Here is a 23,588-nt window from a genome sequence, read left to right as displayed (position 1 = left end):
GTTGTAATGTTCATTATAAACCAGAGAATTCCAACAAGGTTCTGCAAAAGGTACTGGGGCATTTTAAGGGCTGGTCTTTTTTGGAAGCACAAAAAAGAATTTGCTCTAACTTGATCAGGTTCTCCCAAGTATTTTCTGATTAAAAAAACAAACTGGTTTTGCCTTACCTGTTGTCAAAGGAGAAGATGCTTGCTTGGATGATCAAGAGACTTGATGTCTACTCTTGATTCTGCCACATGTATGACTGTGACCAGTCACTTAACATTTTAGACTCATTTCCTTCCCACCATGTACCACCCCCATGTTTTAAGCAGAGCAGAAACTGATAAGACAAAGACCTTTCTTCAGTACTGTCTGATTCCTAAGATCAGGATGGGGGCATCCACACATCTCTAGATGTGCTGGGAGTGTGAAAGCAGCTCAAAATCTAGAGAGTGGACACGTGAAGGAGGAAGAAACAATCAAGAGAAAAGAAAAATCTCAAACAACCTCACTTTATACCTCAAGGAATGAAAAAGGAAAAAATGAACCCATGTTAACAGAAGGAAGAAATATCAAAAATCAAATGGAAATAAATGAAATAGGAACTAAAAAGACAATAGAATAGATGAATGAAACTAAGAACTGGTTCTTTGAAAAGATAAAGTTGACAGACCTTTCATCAGACTCACCAAGAAAAATAGCAGACTCAAAAAAATCAGCAATGGAGTTGTTACAACAGATACCACAGAAATACAAATAAACATAAAGACTACTATGAACCATTATGTCACAACAAATTTGGCAATCTAGAAAATGGATAATCTCTAGAAACATGCAATCTACCAAGACTGAATCTTTAACAATAGAAAATATGAAAAGATTAATTGTTAATTAAGACTGATCAGTAGTCAGAAACCTCCTGCCAAACAAAATTCCAGGACCTGACAGTTTCACTGGTGAATTCTACCAAACATATAAAATAATTTATGAAAAAACATACAATGGAGAAAGGAGTCTCTTCAATAAATGGTGTTAAGGAAACTAGACAGCCACATGCAAAAGAATGAAACTGAACCATTATCTTCTACCATACACAAAAACAAACTTGAAATAAAGATTTGAGAGAAAAACCTGAAACTAAAACTACTAGAAGAAAACATAGGCAGTAAGCTTCTTCACATTGGTCTTGGTGATGATTTTTTGGATTTGACACCAAAAGCAAAGGCAACAAGCAAAAATAAACAAATGGAACTACATCAAACTAAAAAGCTTCTGCACAGCAAGAGAAAACTTCATCAAACTGAGACAGCAGCAAATGGATAGGAGAAAATATTTGTAACCATATGTCTGATAAAGAATATCTAAAGAGATATTAATGTCTGATAAAGAGATTATATCCAAAATACATAAAGAACTCAACAGTCAAGAAACACAAAGCAATCTAATTAAAAAATGGGCAGGGGATCTGAATAGATATTTTCCCAGAGCAGATATAAATGTCCAATAGGTACATGAAAAGGTACTCAACATCAATGATCATCAGAGAACTGTGAATCAAAACCATGAAACATCACTTCACACCCTGTTAAATTGCTAGTAAGAGAAAGGCAAGAAATAACATGGATTAGCCAGGATAAAGATTAAAGAGTATCCTTGTGCACTGTTGGTGGGAATGTAAACTGGTGCAACCAGTATGGAAAACTGTATGTAGGTTCCTCATAAATGTTAAAAGTAGAACTGCCACATGATCCACCAATTCCACTTTTGGGTATTTATCGCATGTCCAGCAATGGATGAAAGTAAATAGAAAATGTGGTGTGTGTATATAAACAATGAAATGTTCAGCCATAAAAGGGAAAGAAATCTTGCCATTTGGGACAACATAAAGGTACCATGAAGGTATTATGCTACATGAAATAAGTCAGAGAAAGGCAAATACTGCATAATCTCATTTATATATCTTAAACAAAAACAAAAAATCTTGAACAAGAAAAAAAAAACCACAAGTTCATAGACATAGAGAACACTGGTGGCTGCCAGAGGCATGAATGGTGGGGCGAGGGTGGCAAAAATGGGTTAAGGGGGTCAAACAATATTAATGCACAATGTGGTGACTATAGTTAACAATACTATACTGCACATTTAAAAGTTGCTGAAAAATGGATCTTAAAAGTTAATATCACAAGCAAAAAGGAATTTGTCATGTATGGTGATGGATGTTAACCAGACTTAGCAGGGTGATCATTTTACAATATATAAAAACATCAAAATAGTATGTTGTATGCCTGAATTAATATGTCAATTATACCTAAATAAGGGGGGGGGGAAGAAAATAGATACAAATATATGTCGCAAAAATAAAATAAAATTTTTGGTTAACTCAAAAAATAAGTCTTTAGGAAAACTTAGAAACATATCTTTTTTGTTTTCTTTAAATTATTAGGCCACATAGTAACTATAGCCATTTCCATAGTGGACATTCTTACATATCATTTGCACTCAGGAACACTATGAAGTTGGTATAATCACAAAATGTTAACAGCATTACAAATTATAAACTTGATCCTTAAATTTCTGCATGTAATTGTTGAAGATCCCAGAGACAGACATTCCAATTCCAATTTCATATTCCTTTTTACCCTACATCAAAATGTGAAGGACTCAGCTGAAACCTACATACAGAAATTACACAAATAAAGATTCTTGGTGGCATGAGATGGCATAATAGACCACAGCTAGTAAGATACAGATTCTATTCAAATGAATGGAATACTGTACACCTTAATGTTCTCTAACTAGCTACCTAGTGACAGGATTTAATTTTAATGAATACTGTACACAGCAAATAAACAGAAAATGGCTTTAGGTTGCAGTATTAGCTTAATTCAAGTATGTTTGTTGACTATCAGGTGTATGGCTGGCTCTGAAGGATACAAAGGTGACTGAGATATTTTCCCTGCCCACAAGAACTCAAGATTTTGAGTCATATTATAGCATGTATACTGATGCTTTAGGAACCCCCCCAAAATGAAATCAATTAATAGCTAATATGAGGAAGAAAAAGGACAATAACTGCATGGTCACCTCAATACACACAGGAAAAATATTTGACAAAATCCAACACCCTTTGGTAAAAACTAACAAATTGGAAATAGAAGTAAATTTCCTCAACCTGATGAAAGGCATGTATGACAAGCTCATTGCCAACAACATGACAGATGGTGAAAGATGGAATGCTTTCCTCTCAAGATCAAGAACAAGACAAGAATGCCCTCTTACCAGTTATACAAGAAATTCTAGCCAGCAGGGGAAAAAATCAGGATTGAGAAAAAAAGTAAAACTGATGTATTTGCAGTTAACATGATCTAGTACATAAAATTTAATCCATTAGAAGACTATTAAAACTAATAAAGGGATTCAACAAGGTTACAGGGTATTTCCACATACTAACAATGAATAATCTATAAATGAAACTAAGAAAATAATTCTTACAATAGTATCAAAAAGAATAAAATACAAATAACTTTAGGCAAGGAGGTACACAGTTTATAGTCTGAAAACCACAAAACAATACTAAAAGAAATTAAAGGTGACTTAAATAAGTGGAAACATATCTATCTCATGAGTCAAAAGACTCTGTACTATTAAAATGGCAGCAACTGCCAAATTGATACTAAATTTGACATAATCCCATTCTAAATGCCAACTGCTTTTCTGCAGAATCTGATCCAAAAATTCATGTGAAAATTCAAAAATGAAATTAATCAAAACAGTAAGAAAAGTAGAAAGCTGGGAGATTCCCACTTCCTGATTTCAAAATCTGCTACAAAGCTACAGTATTCAAGTGAGTGTGGTACTGGAATAAGGAGAAACCTATAGATCTATGGAATTAAATTTAAAGTCCACAAATAAATATGAATATATGTTCATTTCATTTCCAATAAGAATGCAAATAAGATTCAATGGTGACAAAATAGCTTTTCACACAAAAAAATGGTACTAAGGCAATTGGATATCTACATGCAAAATAATTAAAATAAACCTCTTTCTCACACCATACACAAAAATGAGTCACAGACCTAATTTTAAAGAAAATATAGCACTGAACTTTCATATCCTTGGGCTAGAGATACAGCCCTTTTAGATACAATACCAAAAACAAGTGACAAAAGATATGATTGATAAACTGTACTCCATGAAATAAAAAACTTTGCTTCAGAGTACAAAGCCAAGGTAGTGAATGACAACCCACCCAGAAATGGGAGAAAAGATTTGCAAATTACATACCCAATTAGGAATAGCATACAGGATATATAAAGAACTCTTACAACTCAACAATAAAAAGACAACTACAACTTAAATACTGATAAAGCAAATAACCTTTGAATAACATCCTTGTATCCTGCATCCTTGCTATAACGACTTATTCATTTCATGAGTTTGCCAGTTCTTCAGTATTTCCTACTCAGATTATCATGCCTGTGATGCCTGTGTGGAAAAAGGAGTTTTATTTCTTCGTTTGCTATCTGTATACCTTTTATTCTCCTGTCCTATTGCGTTACCTGTAATTTCTAGTAGGATGTCAAATAAGAGTGGTAAGACAGGACTTCCCTATCTTGGTCCTGACCTTAGGAAGCATCCAATTTCTTTCCATTATGATGTTAACAGGTTTCATGACAGATGTTTTTCATCAAGTTCAGGAGATTCTCTCTTTAGTGTGCTGTTTTATTCCTGGATGTGTGTTGGATTTTGTCAAATGTGTCTTCTGCATCTACTGATGTGATCACATGATTTTTCTTTCTGTAGCCTGTTAATAGGATGGGTTATATTAATTGATTTTTTTAATGTTCTTCCTGCCTTTCATGTCTGGAATAAGTCCTACTTGGTCATGGTATGTAATTCTTATACACTATTGAATTCTTTTTGGATTTTTGGATCTACACTCATGAGAAATACTTGTCTATAGTTTTTCTTTCTCATAAAATCACCATCTGCTTTCTGCTTTTGGGATTAGGGAACTACTGGCTTTAAATAAAGAAGAAGTTTCCCTCAAAGTACAGAACATTCTATGGAATCTACAAGAAAGCTCCTAATATACAAATTTTCAGCAAAGTTGCAGGGTACAAGATCAATGCCCAAAAATCAATTGTGTTTCTATATACCTGCAATCAACAGTCTAAAAGGAAATTAAGAAAACAGTTCTATGGAAAACAGCATCTTCTTTAGCCTAACTATGGTAGATTATGCTGATTTTTGAATGTTGAACCAGTCTTGTATACCTGGGATATACCCCACTTGGTCATAGTATATAATTCTTTATATACATAGCTTGTTTCCATTTACTAATATTTTTAAAGGATTTTTATTACTAAGTTCATTGAAAATATAGCTATGCTATATTATATGGTACTATCATATGGCTTTGGTATCAGAATAATTAAAAAACCTTGTTAGTGTTGAACTATTCCTTCCTCTCTTATTTGCTGGAAGAAATTGTGTAATATTGTTAACTTTTATTTAAATATTTGGTAGACTTCTCCAGTGAAGACATCTGTGGTAGACTTCTTTCTTTTTTGCAAGTCTATTTAAAACTAAGTTTCTTCAAATTACATTATCTTCTATGACAATGCATGGATCATTCAAATTATCTGCCATCTTCACTGAGCTTTGGTAGTTTGTGGTTACTTAAGAATTGATCCATTTCTTCTAACTTACCAAATTACAATCATGAAGTTGTTTACAGCATTCCCTTATCACCCTGTTAATGAATTCAAGAGTGATATCCTCCATTTCTTTCCTAATATTGGTGATTTGTCTTATATCTTTTGTCAAGATTGCTAGATTATCAATTTCATTGATTTTTCCCAAAGAACCAGCATTGTGCTTCATTCACTTTGTTTTCATGTTTTCAGTCTCATTGATTCTTGCTCTTAATTGTTTAATAATTTTCTTCCCTCTACTTGTTGTGGATTTAGTTTGCTCTCTTCCAATTTCCTGAAGTAGAAAGTTAATTATGGAGTTAAACCTTTCAACTTATGTTAGCATTTAGTGCCATAAATTTCCCTATCAGCACTGCTTTAGTTGCTTCCCACATACATTGATACTGTGTCTCATTTTCACTCAGTTTTATGTACACTTAAATTTTCCTTTGAGCTTTCTTTGATACATATTTTACTTAGATGTGATTTAATTTCCAAGCACTTGGATATTTTTCTATTGTCTTCTGTTATTGATTCATAGTCTGATATCATCATGGTCAGAGAACATACTCAGCAAAATTGTTTAAATTTTCTTTTATTATTACAATTTTAAAAATTAAGGTATTATCTATATACATTCTTATGAAGGTTTCACATGAAAAACAATGTGGTTACTACATTCACCCATATTATTGAGTCACCCCACATACCCCATTGCAGTCACTGTTCATCAGTGTAGTAAGATGCCACAGAGTCACGACTTGTCTTCTCTGAGCACAATTTCAATTCTGATAAACTTATTGAGGTTTGTTTACAGCCCAGGATATGTTCTACATTTCTGAATGTTCCATGGGCACTTGAGAAGAATGTGTATCCTGCTGTTGGGCAGTGTTCTATAAACGTTTCTTCAATCCTGTTGGTTGATAGTGCTGTTCAGTTATTCCATATCTGCTGATTTAATATCTAGTAGTCCTACCAAATGCTGAGAGTGAGGTCGTTAATTCCCCAGTGTAATTAAGGGTTTACTTCTCCTTTCAGCTCATCTGATTTGGTTTGTATACTTTGAAGTTCTACTGTCTGGTGGGACCACATTTGTCTTTTTGTTGGAATGTTCCTATTTTGTCTAATAATTTTCTTTGCTTTGGAAACTACTTTATCTGATATTAATAGGGCCATCCTTGCTTTTGTCTTCATTAATGTTTGCATGATATAACTTTATCTATTCTCTATCAACCTAATTATGGCATATTTGAAGTGGGTTTCCTTATAAATAACCTATCTTTTAATCATATTTTTGACTTGATCCACTTTGTCAGTTTGTATTTTAATTGGTGTACAAGCATACTGTATTTTATTGAACTTCACTTTATTGTGCTTTTCAGATTTTGCACATTTTTTACAAATTGAAGGTATGGCAGCCCTGTGTCTATCACATCTACTAGCATTTTTCCAACAGCATTTGCTCACTTTATATCTGTGTCATGTTTTGATTATCACAATATTTCAAACTTTTTTATTATTACTTGTTATGGTGATCTGTGATCAGGGATTACAACTCACTGATAATGGTTAGCACTTTTTAGCATTAAAGTATTTTTAAATTAAGGCATGTACATTTTTCCAGACATAATGCTATTGCACACTTAACAGACTACAGTATAGTGTATAACTTTTACATGCACTTGAAAACCAAAAAATTAATTTGACTTTATTGTGATAATTCATTTTACTGCCATGGTCTGGAACCAAACCTACAATATCTCTGAGGTCTGCCTTATTTAAATCATATACACTTAGTGTAAACATTGCTAGGATAGATAATTCTGCCACTTCATTTGTTTCATTTGTTTTATTAAGTTTCTCATTCATAGGTTCTGAATTTCTTATTTTCCTATTGGTTACTTGAACATTTTTTAAAGATTCCATCCTCACTTATTAACAGTGTTTCTAATTCTATCACTTTCTGCAGTTTTCTAGTGGTTGTTCCAGGTATTCTAGGGCATTTCGATGTAAATTGTACATGTATAGTACATAGTCTTCTAAGATCAACATTTTACCATTTAAAACTTTACCTCTACTTAAATCCCTTTATTCTCCCTACTTTTTAAACTAATTATTTCCTCTATATACTGAAAATATCAATGTATTATAAATTCTGCTCCAATCATCAAACATGATTTCAGAAACTCATAAGAAGGAACCTCCATTATATTTACCCTTAATTTTTGTACTTCTGTTCGTTCTGCAGTTCCGAGCCTTGTGTTATATTCTATTTAGAGAGGTTCCTCTAGACATTTTTTAATGGTAGGTTTACAAACAATATTTTCTTTTCATTTTCCTTTGTATAGTATCTTTAGTTCCCCTTTTTTCATGAATGTATTTTCATGATATAGAATTTTTACTTGACAGCTTATTTCTTTTAGTACTTGAAAAAACGTACTATTTCCTTCTAGCCTTGTGGTTTCAGATCATTCCCAGTCCACCAACATTCCCAAAAGTAATTGTTTCTCTCTGGCTACTTTCAAGATTTTTTGTTTTTCGTTTTCATCAATTTAGTGCCTTGAGCATGAATGTCTGGATTTATCTCATATGGAGTTCACTCAGATTCTTGAATGAGTGGTTTTTATGTCTTTTGACAAATTTTGGAAGTTTGCATTATTCCTCTAAATACTTATGTACTATCCTCTCCTCTCCCTCCATTACTCTGATGAAACAAATGCTAAGCTCTTTTGTTATTGCCCTACTTTCCAAATACAGAGAATCTAACCTCTTCTCATTACCTCCATGCCTTCTAATTTTGTCTAAGAAAACATAATCACTCATAAGAAAAACTCTAACAGTCCCCTAATGAGCTATTTAAGACCTATGTTCTCCCCAATATTTTCTCTATAGAGGTGGGAAAAGATCTTAGACAAATATAAATCAGATGTTGCTCATTTGCCAAAATACACTAATAAATTAAGAATAAAATTAAAATCTTAAAAAGAGTTATATTTTAATCTTTTGGACCACAGCTGCCTGACATCACCATCAACCCCTCCTCCTGTCAACTACTCCCCTTTGTCAATTGCAACTTTTTGTTATTTTTCAAAAACACTGAATGCATTCTTGCCCTGGGCTTATTAAAAGTTGATGTTACTCCTGTTGAGAACAGTCAGAATCCTTATGGCACAATCATTTAATTCTAATTCTGTTCTAATGGTGGTCTCTTTAAGGTTTCTCCTGACTTCTTAAAGTAACACAATCAATTTAACCATTCTCCAATTTGATAGTTTTTACCACCAAAACATTTAATACATAAAAATATCTGTTTATGTATTTAGTGTTTTTGGTAATGTACATATGATTTATAACTGTATAAATTTAAGATCTACATTATTTTGATACTTATATACTCTACTATGATTAACATTGTAGTGATAATTAGCACCTTTTTCATGTTACATATTTATTTCATATTAGTGGATAGAATAATTTCCAGTCTCTTAGCAAGTTTGACTATAATACAATATTCTTGTCTATACTCACAACACTGTGATTTTAATGTATAGGGCTTATTTACTATTCAGTACTAAGTCTGTCCTCTGAGACAACATCTATCCTATTCCCACACCCCACAACCTCTGGTGACCACTATGTTACTGTTTCCACAAGTTTGGCATTTTAAATTCCACATATAAGTGATACTACATACTACATGTCTTTCTCTGTTTGACTTACCTCCCTTAACATAATATACTCAAGGTCCATTCATATTATCATGAATGGCAGGATATCCTCCTTTCCCATGCTAAGTAATATTACATTGTACATTGATACCACACCTTCCTTATCCATTCATCTGTTGATGGGCACTTAAATTGTTTCCATATCTGGCTATTGCAAATAATGCTATGATAAACATGGAAGTACATATACCTCTTCAATATCCTGTTTTCATTTCCTTTGACTATGTACCCAGAAATGGAATTGCTAGACAATATGCTAGGAACCTCCATATTGCTTTACATCATGGCTGTACCAATTTACATTACCACCAACAATGCACAGGTTCCCTGTCTCCAACATCCTCACCAGCGCTGGTTATCTTGTCTTCTTGATGCTCACCATGTGAAGTAGTGTAACATTCCATCTAATTGTGGTTTTGATTTACATTTACCTGATGATTAGTGATGTTGAGCATCTTTTTATGTAACTGTTCACATTAGAATTACTTATATAAACTCATTACAACACACTTTTTTTTCACTGTTACACTCTCAGCTTTCAGTACTCAAAAATTGAGTCAAAAAATGAGCATATGAAAGAAAGCCTGATAATAGCAGGAATGCAGAATAAATAGAGGTAAGGTGGGCAACTTAAATTACTTTCGGAGATGTAGAGTAACCAAGAAGAACAGCAGTATAGAGGAAGTGGGCAAAGACTGGGCTGTTGATAGCTTTAAGAATGGTAAACATTCAAAAAGCAAATCAAAAAGGAACATTTTTGTGAGTACAAATACAAAAATCAGTATTCTCAGTCACTTCCAAGGATTAGGTCTTCTAAAGAGATACTATTGAAAAAAATATTTCAAAGTTGCCAACTTCTGGATTAACCCCACTGGGAAATAATAAATTCCTGATGCTCATCTGTGCATTATACATTAGCTCACTTGATGGGTCTGGCATTGGAATTCTTCCTCCAGTATCCATGGCTCCTCTCCTTGCTCCAGCCTGAAGATCACCTCTGGTTTGGTAACACAATAACCTGTCACAGTGAAATAATTTAGGACTTAAGACCAACTTAAGGGATTCTAAAAGAGAAGAACCTCTAGAGCTGCTCACTGAACATTTTACTGGAGAGGTAAATACAAATCTCCTGGTGCCCCAAAGTGATAAATCAACACTGACTCTTAAATTCTAATTTTAAATATCACTAAACTCAAAAGAATGTACATATGCTTCATAAGTAAAAGAATTTAAGAATGCTATTTAGAATTGCATAATAAACAGACCTTAACGAGGTGGCTGTAGGTCTCCAGCATTATGTCCCTGTACAAGGATCTCTGAGTTGGGTTCAGGTGCTGCCACTCCTCCTGGGTTAAAACCTATGGTCACATCCTTAAATGATACTGATCCCCAGAACTTCTGTCGAATCTGAAATGTCCAGAATTAGATGACATGGAAAAAGCTGTATGGGAGCTAATCCTCATCATAACTACTGCTTACATTTTGCAAACCATTTTGATGGTCTCTGGAGAACAGCTTTTGGATGAAGCATACTACTACATTTTTCAGGAACATAGGATCAAGGCACAAGCAAAGGCAGGTGGCCTCCAACACACTCAGAAAATGAGCAAAAGGGCAAACAGCATAGGAGGAATTGAGAATACAGCCTGGAGCTGTGATGAAAGAAAGGGTCATGGAGGTATTCAGGGAATGAATTACACGTAATTTTAGACCAAAAGTCTCCAAAATATATGATCAATTTCCACCTTGAACAACATTTTTAAGAACTTACAAACATTTATATTTGTAATTTACATAACTAAGCCATCAATAAATTTATTACAAATTTTGATTCTATACTTAAGACTTTAAAATATAGAAAGACAGCATATTTTATTTCACTGTAATACATATTTTAGGTACTAACCCTTTAATTCAGAAACAGTAATTAGGATGTGGATAAAATGAGAAGGGAAATATTTTGGAACTACTATGTTTGAAATATCAGTAGAACACATAGGTATCAAATCAGACAGTTTTCTATATCATTTAGACCACATGCTTCTACTTTAGGGATCACTGTTATAGAGAATGGGGAGCCAAATGAGAAATTTGAGCATATACTGAAATTATGTGATCAGATTTTTTATTTGTAGAAGCAGTTCTTTTGGAAAAGGGGAGGGGGCATTATTAATGTGCCAATGTAGCATTAGGTAGGATATATTGATAATTATCCTTATATATGCTCAATTATACAATGCTGAAATATAATTATGCATTATATACTTGTCAAAAAATGTTTTTCTTCTATCTTTCTTCAAGATGGTTTTGTTTATTTGTTTAAGACAAGAGCTTGTCTTAACCCTTTGCATTTTCATATATTTTAGAATTAGCTAGTCTAATATCCAAGAAAATATCTGCTGCAATTTTTTTGAAATTACTGTGAATTTGTATGTAGCATGGGAAGAATTGATATTTTTATATTGAGCAGCCTATCCAAGAATTTGTTATATCCTTCCATTTATTTGTGCCTTCCATATTTTCTTGCATTATATTTTATAATTTCCTTTGCAGAGATTTTCATATTTTTCATGCTATTAATTGTACCTTTAAAATTTTTTGATTTTCTGAAATGTGTTATACTGAACTTGTATCCAGTTTCTAAAACTTTTATTTTGGATACTTTTATTTGGGTTTTCTGTGTTATTGTTTTTGCCATATTACTCTAAGAACTTTGGGAAAATGTTGAATAAAATTGAAGACAGCAGACATCCTCATCATCTTAGTTTTAAGTTGCACTTTCCATATTTGACCATAAGTGTGATATTTGCTGTAGATATTTGCAAAAATCCTTTATCACATTGAGGAAATTCCTTTCTATTTCTACTCCACCAGTTTTTAAAAATCATGCTCTTCTGTGTACTGATATGATCATACCATTATCTCTTAGCTTTAAAAACTATATATTCTTATTTTTGTTTCCACCTTTCAGCAAATTCCTTTATGGTAGTGTGATACAGGCATAAGGATTTTCAAATGGAAAATGGAATGGATGAGAGTCCAAAAACAGACCCATGGTCTTCTGAAGAATGCCAAGAGTAGTAGGACAATCAGTTCAACAAATGGTGCTGGCTTAATTATTTTAAGTATTTATTGCTATCTTAAGTGAAAGCAGAAATCCATTTTGGGAAGTAAAGTGATCTAAATTTATAAACTAAAATAAAAATTTTAGTAAATGTCATAGGAAATACCTTTACGATCTCAGGAAAGGCAAAGATTTCTCAGACAGGACACAAATTATATTAATCATATTGTATTAAGAATCTAAACTTATCAAAAGAAAAAGAATAAAAATGGAACACAAAGTGGGAAACGACATTCAGAATACACATATCTAACAAAGAAATACTATCTCTAATATAAAAAGTTCTATAAATTAATGAGGGTAAAAAGGCAAGCTATCTCAATAATAAAACTGACAGCAAACATTTCTATAGAAACAATGGAAATCAGAAGACAGTGGGCAAAAATTTGAATAGGCAATTTTGCAAGTAAGAAAATCAAAAAGCAAAGTCATTTAAAAAAGCTAACAAAAATGCCACCCAAAAATTCTAAATCCACCAAAAATGTTCTTCTAAATACATTTTCCACATAAAGGTTGAAAAATTTGTCAACAGTACACACACAGGAGCTCATGTATTTGTTTACCAGATTAATGGTTTATTATGAAAAATACAGTTTAGGGATAGCCAGATTAGAGACATAGGACAATGAATGGGGGGAAGACAGAATGCCCTCTCAGGACACACCACCCTCCCAGCACCTCCAAGTGTTCACCAGCTCAAAAGCTCTCTGAATCTCATAGTTCAGGATTTTTATGGAAGCTTTATTACATGGGCATGGTTGATTAAATCATTGACCATTAGTGATTAATTCAGTCTCCAGCCCATGAACATTTTCCCAAAGATGATGTACAAATGGCCAATAGGTATATGAAAAGGTTCTCAACATCACTAACCATAAAGGATATGCAAGTCAAAACCACAATGAAATATGACCTTATACCTGTTAGAATGTCTAATATGAAAAAGACAAGAGATAACAAGCTTTGTTGAAGATATAGAGGAAAAAAGAAACTTGTGTCTTCCCCTGTTGGGGGGTGGGACATAAATTGGCTCAGCTACTTTGAAAAACACTATGGCAGTTCCTCAGAATATTAAAAATTAAAAAATATGATACAGCAATACCATTTCCAGGTATAAATCCGAAAGAAAGGAAATCACTGACCCAAAGAAATACCTGCACCTCCATGTTCACTGTAGCATTATTTAAAATAGCCAAGACATGGAAACAGCCTAAGTATCCATCAACAGAGTTAAGAAAATATGGGGAGGAGGGGGGTGTATGTGTATATATGTATGGAATATTACTTAGCTACATGAAAATAAAGGAAATCCTGACATTTGCAATGATGTGGGTGGAAATTGAAAGCATTATGCTAACTGGTTAAGTCATAAAGAGAAATACAAATACTGTATAGTATAACTTATATGTGGAACCTAAAAGAAAAAGAAGCCAATTTCACATAAACAAAGAATAAAATGGGTGTTGCCAGGAGAGGGAGAGGGGGACATAGGGTAATATAAGTCAAAGGGTATAAATTTTTGGTTATAAGATAAAGTTCTGAGGATCTAATGTACATCATGATGATTACAATTAATAATGCAGTATTGTGTGCTGGAAAGTTGCCAAAAGTAAATCTTAAGCTCTTCTCACCATCACCAAAGAAAAAAAAAGAGTTAACTATGTCATGTGATGGAGGTGTCAGTTATCTTTATCTTGGTAATCATTCCACAATGTATATGTATATCATGGTATCAAAACATACAATTTAAATATACATATTTTGTTGATTATTTTGGAAGTCAAAAAAATACATAACTATTATTAAACATATTAATAAAACCTGATGTAAATTAATTTCTTTATGTTTGAAAATATGGTCAGATATAAGAAAATTAAGGAAGGAAACATGGAGAAAAATTCTATGAACCAAAAAAGTAATCTTATTGATTCCTGGTTTTACCATAAAGATATTCATGAGGCTTTTTTAGATAAGCAAATTTTTCATTGTTACCTCTTTGTGATTGTATAATTTTGTTGCAGTATAATACATATACAAAACAATGCACAAGTCTACTTAAGTGTACAAATGGCTAAATTAATTTCCAGTCAACACACCCACATAACCAGTATCCAGATTAATCAACACACATTACCTAAAACCCAAAGCTCCCTCATGCCCTACCTAGTACCTACTCCCATCCTGCTCACATGATAGCCACAATGTCCTATACAGAGATGTCTAAGATGAAAATGTCAGAAAACACCAAATGGAGATATTGTCAAGGACATGAAGTAACTGGAGCCTTTATAACTTTTGAGTGGGAGTATAAATATATACTTTTGAGACAGGGACCATGGGTTTAAGACAGAATAGGATGAGGGCCTCTGGAAAAAACAAGGCAGGAAGGATTCCACCTTAAAGATAAGATCGCATTTTAATACTCAGGAAGTTAATAAGTAAGAAATTCTTAACTTACTCTTTAGCAAACAATACTTCAGCCCAACTTGGGGGGTGGGGCAGGCGGCCTTGTTTGATATGCACCTAGAACAAGACGCTGGTATCTCGTAAGAAATCAGAGCAGGAAGTTTAAGTTAATTCTAAATATTCAGGGATCACTTAACAAGTCCACACCCCTAAGCCTGTATCCGATTCCCAAAAATCCTCAACTGCCTATAAAACCCCTAGACAATGCACCACTATTGGCCCTCTTGTCCCCTCCTGGCATGAGCCAGTTCTATCCTCTCACTTTATCTCTAAATAAAAGCTTCTGCCCTGGCACTCCTACCTTGACTGTTTGCTAAGTTCATTCTTTGACTCTGCAAACAGGAACCCCAGCATCATTTTGGGGGGCTCATCCTGGATAACTTCGGAGGTGAGTATTGGCATCCAAGCCTACCTTTTCTTTCACTGTCCTTATAGAAGGAAGCTGTCTATGATACACAGCATCAGGCACTCATCAGCCACTTAAATGAAACTAGCCCTGCTGCCAATCCCAAAGTCTCAAGTGACAGGTTCCCCTGCATTTCCCTCAGTGGAACCCCATCTCCCTGGGGAGCCAGGAAAGTCACCTGCATGGAGGCCAGGATTCCTTTCAGAGGCATCTCCTTGGGTGAGAGGGAATGAGGAAATCTGTGGGCACCTGCGAGAGTCTAGGCTGAGGCTAAATTTCAGTGGCTTCTCAAATGCCCACGTGTTTGGAATTAGAACCTGAGAACCTGAATGGGTATCCATGAGGAGTGTCTCCCTCTATCTCTCTGAATTCCAGATTGTTTCCTCTGGCCGCCCTGGCCTCAGTGAGGAAGGGGGCATTCCTAACTCTCTTCTAACTTCATCAATTTCACAGAAACTGGTGCTCACCACTGCAAGGTAAGATGTCCACACTTTGCTAGTATTCTTGAATTAATACTGCACATTTTTTATCTCATAAAAATGTGTCTGACCACCAAGCAAGAAGGCACTTCATTCTCCCAGCTGACATGCAAGGCAACTGCACATGATTACCTCTATCACAAGAAAAGGCAGAAAATTTTAATTCTTACAAAAATAAGACAGACAACCCCTGAGAAGGGTCTTTGAGAAGCTGCTGAAGTTCAGCCTCAGCCTAGACACTCGCAGGTGCCCACGGCTTCCCTCAGTCCCTCACACCCAAGGAGATACCTCTGAAAGGAAATTGATTTAACCAATCTTCCTGAAAAAGAATTCAAAATAAAGGTCATAACCATGCTGATGGAGCTGCAGGCAAATATGCAAGAGCTAATGGATAAAGTTGACAGGGAGAACACAGAAATAAAACAATCTCTGGAAGGACTTAAGAGCAGAATGGATGAGATGCAATAGACCATTAATGGAATAGATATCATAGAACAGGAATGCAGAGAAGCTGAGGCAGAGAGAGATAAAAGGATCTCCAGGAATGAAAGAATATTAAGAGAACTGTGTGACAAATCCAAACAGAACAACATCTGCATTATAGGGGTACCAGAAGAAGAGAGAGAAAAAGGGAAAGAAAGTGTATTTGAAGAAATAATTGCTGAAAACTTCCCCAAACTGGGGGAAGAAATAGTCCCTCAGACCATGGAAGCCTGGAGAACTTCCAACAGAAGGGACCCAAGGAGGACAACACCACGGCACATAATAACTAAAATGGCAAAGATCAAGGACAAGGACAGAGTATTAAAGGCAGCCAAAGAGAGAAAAAAGGTTCCTACAAAGGAAAACTCATCAGGCCATCATCAGATTTCTCAACAGAAACCTAACAGGCCAGAAGAGAATGGCATGATATATTTAATGCAATGAAGTAGAAGGGCCTTGAACCAAGGATACTGTATCCAGCATGATTGTCATTTAAATATGAAGGAGGGATTAAACAATTCCCACACAAGCAAAAGTTAAGGGAATTTGCCTCCCACAAACCACCTCTACAGGGTATTCTAGAGGGACTGCTCTAGATGGAAGCTCTCCTAAGGCTAAATACATGTCACCAGAGAAAATAAAATCACAGCAAAAAAAAAGGAGACCAACCAAATACTAACTAAAGGCAAAAAATAAAATCAACTACTCTCAAAAGCAGTCAAAGGAAACACAAAAGAGCACAGAATAAAACACCTAACATATAAAGAATGGAGGAGAAGGAATAAGAAGGGAAAGAAACAAAGAATCATCAGACTGTGTTTATAATAGATTAATAAGTGAGTTAAGTTAGACAGTAAAGTAGTAAAGAAGCTACCATGAATTTTGGTAACCACAAATCTAAAGCCTGCAATGGTAATAAGTACTTATCTTTCAATAATAACCCTCAATGTAAAAGGACTGAGTGCACCAGTCAAAAGACACAGAGTAATAGAATGGATAAAAAAGCAAGACCCAACTATATGATGCTTACAAGAGACGCACCTCAAACCCAAAGACATACACAGACTAAAAGTCAAGGGATGGAAAAAGATATTTCATGCAAACAACAGGAAGAAAAAAGCAGGTGTTGCAGTACTTGTATCAGATAAAATAGACTTCAAAACAAAGAAAGTAACAAGAGATAAAGAAGGACACTACATAATGATAAAGGGCTCAGTCCAACAAGAGGATATAACCATTATAAATATATATGCACCCAATACAGAAGCACCAATATATGTGAAACAAATACTAACAGAATTAAAGGAGGAAACAGAGTGCAATGTATTCATATTAGGAGACTTCAACACACCACTCACTCCAAAGGAGAGATCCACCAGACAGAAAATAATTAAGGACACAGAGGCACTGAACAACACACTAGAATAGATGGACCTAATAGACATCTACAGAACTCTACACCCAAAAGCAGGATACACATTCTTCTCAAGTGCACATGGAACATTTTCCAGAACAGACCACATACTAGGCCGCAAAAAGAGCCTCAGTAAATTCAAAAAGATTGAAATTCTACCAACCATCTTCTTGGACCACAAAGAGATGAAACTAGAAATAACTAGTACAAAGAAAGCAAAAAGGCTCACAAACACATGTAGGCTTAACATGCTCCTAAATAATCAATGGATAAATGACCGAATTAAAATAGAGATCAAGCAATAAATGGAAATAAATGACAACAACAATACAAAGCCCCAGCTTCTGTGGGATGCAGTTAAAGCAGTCTTAAGAGGAAAGTATATAGCAATCCAGACATATTTAAAGAAGGAAGAACAATCCCAAATGAATAGTCTAAAGTCACTATTATTGAACTTGGAAAAAGAAGAACAAATGAGGCCTAAAGTCAGCAAAAGGAGGGACATAATAAAGATCAGAGAAGAAATAAATAAAATTGAGAATAAAAAAACAATAGAAAAAAATCAATGAAACCAAGAGCTGGTTCATTGAGAAAATAAGCAAAATAGATAAGCCCCTACCCAGGCTTATTAAGAGAAAAAGAGAATCAACACACATCAACAGAATCAGAAACAAGAAAGGAAAAATCACAATGGACCCCACAGAAATACAAAGACTTATTAGAGAATACTATGAAAATCTATATGCTAACAAGCTGGAAAACCTAGAAGAAATGGACAAATTCCTAGAAAAATACAACCTTCCAATATTGACCAAGGAAGAAACACAAAATCTAAACAGACCAATTACCAGCAATGAAATTGAAGTGGTAGTCAAAAAAGTACACAAAAACAAAATCTCTGGGCCAGATGGATTTACCTCCAAATTTTATCAGACATACAGAGAAGACACAATACCCATAGTCCCTAAAGTTTTCCAAAAAATTGAAGGGGAGTGAATACTCCCAAACTCATTTTATGAAGCCAACATCACCCTAATAAAAAAACCAGGCAAAGACCCCACAAAAAAGAAAGTTACAGACCAATATACCTGATGAACATAGATGCAAAAATACTCAACAAAATATTAGCAAACCAAATCCAAAAATACATCAAAAGGATCATACACCATGACCAAGTGGTATTCATCCCTGAGATGCAACGATGGTACAACATTTGAAAATCGATCAACATTATCCATCATATAAACAAAAAGAAGGACAAAACCCACATGATCATCTCCATAGATGCTGAAAAGGCATTAAAATAATTCAACATCCATCATGATAAAAACTCTCAACAAAATGGGTATAGAGGGCAAGTACCTCAACATAATAAAAGCCATCTATGATAAATCCACAGGCAGCATCATACTGAACAGTGAGAGGCTGAAAGTTTTTCCTCTGAGATTGGGAACAAGACAGGGATGCCCACTCTCTCCACTGTTATTCAACATAGTGCTGGAGGTCCTAGCCAAGGCAATTAGACAAAACAAAGAAATACAAGTAATCCAGATTGGTAAGAAGAAGTGAAACTGTCACTATATGCAGATGACATGATATTGTACATAGAAAACCCTAAAGACCCCACTCCAAAACTAACAGAACTAATATCAGAATTCAGCAAAGTTGAAGGATACAAAATTAATACACAGAAATCTATGGCTTTTCTATACACTAACAACAAATGAATAGAAAGAGAAATCAGGAAAACAATTCCATTCACAATTGCATCAAAAAGAATAAAATACCTAGAAATAAACCTAACCAAGGAAGTGAAACACTTATACCCTGAAAACTATAAGACACTGTTAAGAGAAATTAAAGAGGACACTAACAAATGGAAACTCATCCCATGCTCTTGGCTAGGAATAATTAATATCATCAAAATGGCCATCCTGCCCAAAGCAATATACAGATTTGATGCAATCCCTATCAAATTACCAACAGCATTCTTCAATGAACTGGAACAAGTAGTTCAAAAATTTATATGGAAACACCAAAGACCCCGAGTAGCCAAAGCAACCCTGAGAAGGAAGAATAATGTGGGGGGGGGATCTCACTCCCCAACTTCAAGCTCTACTACAAAGCCACAGTAATCAAGACAATTTGTTACTGGCACAAGAACAGAGCCACAGACCAGTGGAACAGAATAAAGACTCCAGACATTAACCCAAAGATGTATGCTCAATTAATATATGATAAAGGAGCCATGGACATACAATAGGGAAGTGACCTTCTCTTCAACAGTTCATGCTGGCAAAACTGGACACCTATATGTAAGAGAATGAAATAGGATCACTGTGTAACCCCATACACAAAAGTAACCTTGAAATGGATCAAAGATCTGAATGTAAGTTATGAAACCATAAAACTCTTAGAAAAAAACATAGGCAGAAATCTCTTGGACATAAACATGAGCGACTTCTTCATGAACATATCTCCCCTGGCAAGGGAAACAAAAGCAAAAATGAAAAGCTTCTCTTCAGCAAAGAACACCATCAATAGAACAAAAAGGCATCCTACAGTATGGGAGAATATATTCATAAATGACAGATCCAATAAAGGGTTGACATCCAAAATATATAAAGATGTCATGCAACTCAAGAAACGAAAAGCATACAACCCAATTAAAAAATGGGCAGAGGAGCTGAACAGACAGTTCTCCAAAGAAGAAATTCAGATGGCCAGCAGACACATGAAAAGATGCTCCACATCGCTAGTCATCAGAGAAATGCAAATTAAAACCACAATGAGATATCACCTCACACCAGCAAGGATTGCCATCATCCAAAAGACAAACAACAACAAATGTTGGCGAGGTTGTGGAGAAAGGGGAACCCTCCTACACTGCTGGTGGGAGTATAAGTTCAACCATTGTGGAAAGCAGTCTGGAGGTTCCTCAGAATGCTCAAAATAGAAATACCATTTGACCCAGGAATTCCACTTCCCTGAATTTACCCTAAGAATGCAGCAGCCCAGTTTGAAAAAGACCGATGCACCCCTATGTTTATCGCTGCACTATTTACAATAGCCAAGAAATGGAAACAACCTAAGTGTCCATCAGTAGATGAATGGATAAAGAAGATGTGGTACATGTACACAATGGAATATTACTCAGCCATTGGAAGAAAACAAATCCTACTACTTGCAACAACATGGATGGAGCTAGAGGGTATTATGCTGAGTGAAATAAGCCAGGCAGAGAAAGACAAGTACCAAATGATTTCACTCATCTGTGGAGTATAAGAACAAAGAAAAAACTGAAGGAACAAAAAGCAGCAGAATCACAGAACCCAAGAATGGACTAACACTTACCAAAGGGAAAGGGACTGGGGAGGATGGGTGGGAAGGGAGGGATTGGGGGGTAAAGAAAGGGGCCTTTAAGATTAGCATGTGTTATGTGGGGGGAGGCACGGGGAGGGTTGTGCAACACAGAGAAGACAAGTAGTGAGTGTAGTAGCATCTTACTTTGCTAGTGGACCGTGACTGTAATGTGGTTTGTGGGGGGGTCTTATTGAAGGGGGTAGTCTTGTAAACATTATGTTCCTCATGTAATTGTAGATTAGTGATACCAAAAAATGTATCTGGGCACCTGTTAGCCATTTAAAAGATGATTAGTCTTCAGCTACCAGTCTTAAGTATTGGGTGAAAGGTTTCCTGGTGTCTACCACTCCTTGATCCCCAACTCTGGATGGACTAGAATGTCAGGAAGTGGCTGAGCCGATTTCCTACTGTCCTATCCTAATTTGTGGACTCTGAAGGCAGACCAGACCACTATACAGTGGTCCTTAGATCTTGGCTCTGGCTGATTGATTTGATGGCACTGAGTGAACCTCCAGCAAGGCTGCTGCATATGCGAGAATTGCAGATGACCCCCGACCTCTTGTCTCACAGATTTTGCTACAGTAGGTGACTGACAAAATAATTCCCAGGCAGTGGCAGAAACTGGTGTTTAAGAGTATAGACACCCCCCTCCATAACTGTACCTGTAAGTGGCCCTGTTTAAACTTTGGCCATGGCTCTATTCTATTGATCTCTCTTCCTTGGAGCTAGTCTTCCTGGGGCTATGACAATTCCTATTCCTCAGCCCATGGAACTGGCCATGAGAGGTCACACAGTCCCTGCACTTATTGGACAGGCAGGGACCTCTTTAAGAATGATCCCAAGTATACTATGCTAAAGCCTGTGCAGAGAAACTAGGGTCTGGATCAGGACTCCCAGAAGGCATAAAGTAAGAGCATAGTGGTGAGGTTCCCACTAGATCCAGGACTCTGAAGAAACTCTTTTTTAGTGGGAAGGCAAGAGGGAAATCAAGGCAAGGTACAGGCCACACTAGTAAAGAGTGGTTAATTCCAGTAGGCTGGCAGAGGAGGTGACTGACCACTGTCACCCAAGCTCCAAGGCCAGGTGACACCCTCACAGAGAAAAGGCTGACCAGGTCTCGCACACCTGTCTTTCTCTTTTTTCAGGATGGGAGCTTCCTCTTCAAGGTTAAAGCCAGACACGCCTCTGGCATGCATCCTGAAGAACTGGGAGAAATTTGATCCCCGACACTGAAAAAGAAGTGTCTTATCTTCTGCACACAAGCCTGGCCTCAATACAAACTCTCTAATGGAGAGTTTTGGCCCCTGAAAGAAGTATACAATATAATAAGGTTATGCAGCTAAATACATTTTGCTACAAGGAAGGAAAATAGTCAAAAGTCCCATAGACTACTACCATATGGTACTAGTTTTCTAAAGTGTTTTTTGGTGAAAATCTATTCTACTTATTGGGTTCATCATTATCTTCAAAAATTGGTAAGTATTTAAACTAGTCTCCCTGAGACAGAATAAATTTATCTTCTGCAATGCAGCCTGATTTTAAATGACTGGTGCTAGAATTGTACTTGCATTTCTTTTCCAGCCTCCTGGACACACACACAGTCCCTATCAGTTCAGGGCCTTCATCAGCCCTCATAGTCTGGGGCCATCTAGACCTTTACCCAGTTATGTAAACTGCTCGCCCTTAGAGTGTATTCTTGAAAATGGAGATACTCTTTATCAAATAAGCTAAAAAGAAGGTAATTGGATATTAGTAACTCAAATCTTTGTATCACTTTATGTCTATATATGTTCTTTTATGAAAGGTTTTGCTAACTATAGTCATTATGTTTCAATCCATATGTTTGTGTGTCTAAATGTGTAAATGACAGATCTTTTTCCACCTCCAGATGGTGTTAATAAGAATAGATTTAGAAACAAGCCCTTGTGAAAATTGGGCATTCTAAAACTTCCAGAAAATTCTAATACAAAATGTTAAGCATTGTAGAATCTAAGCATTAGTGAGAATAGTAAGTTAGCATAAGCACAGCCATCTTAAGGGCCTAGAAGCAGTTTTCTGAGGTTGTGACTTAAAAAAAAAAAAAAAAACTGGAACTGGGTAAGGCCTTGGAAAACAAGTTAATCATGAACACTGGGATGGGGGCAGCTGTGGCCTTTGGTCAGCTAACCTTGGTCAGTTAATCCTGCATACCAAGCTTATCGTGCAGAACCTCCCTAACAATTGAGGAGTGGTCTTACCTTGCTCTCGCTTAACCCCAAGATGTATGTCTTGCAAAGATAATGTGCAGCTGTGGAAAATTACTATGAGTTAAGTGTTTTGAAAATGCTATATAAACCTCTGCCTTTGAGTACTCGGGGTCCTTGTTGAGACCCACTGCGCCAGGCTGACACTTGGACCCCAGCTAGCTGGTTCCTGAATAAATTCCTCTTGCTTGTTGCATCAAG

General features: G+C 35.6%; 1 protein-coding gene across 1 annotated transcript in view; it reads left to right on the top strand.

The window, feature by feature from the left end:
- Window positions 1-23,588, top strand: part of LOC118929312 (uncharacterized) — an 82,759-nt gene that overhangs the window by 53,261 nt on the left and 5,910 nt on the right.

This window comes from Manis pentadactyla, chromosome 8 (genome assembly GCF_030020395.1).
Source record: "Manis pentadactyla isolate mManPen7 chromosome 8, mManPen7.hap1, whole genome shotgun sequence".
Lineage (NCBI taxonomy): Eukaryota > Metazoa > Chordata > Mammalia > Pholidota > Manidae > Manis > Manis pentadactyla.
This window is presented reverse-complemented; position numbering and strand designations above follow the sequence as displayed.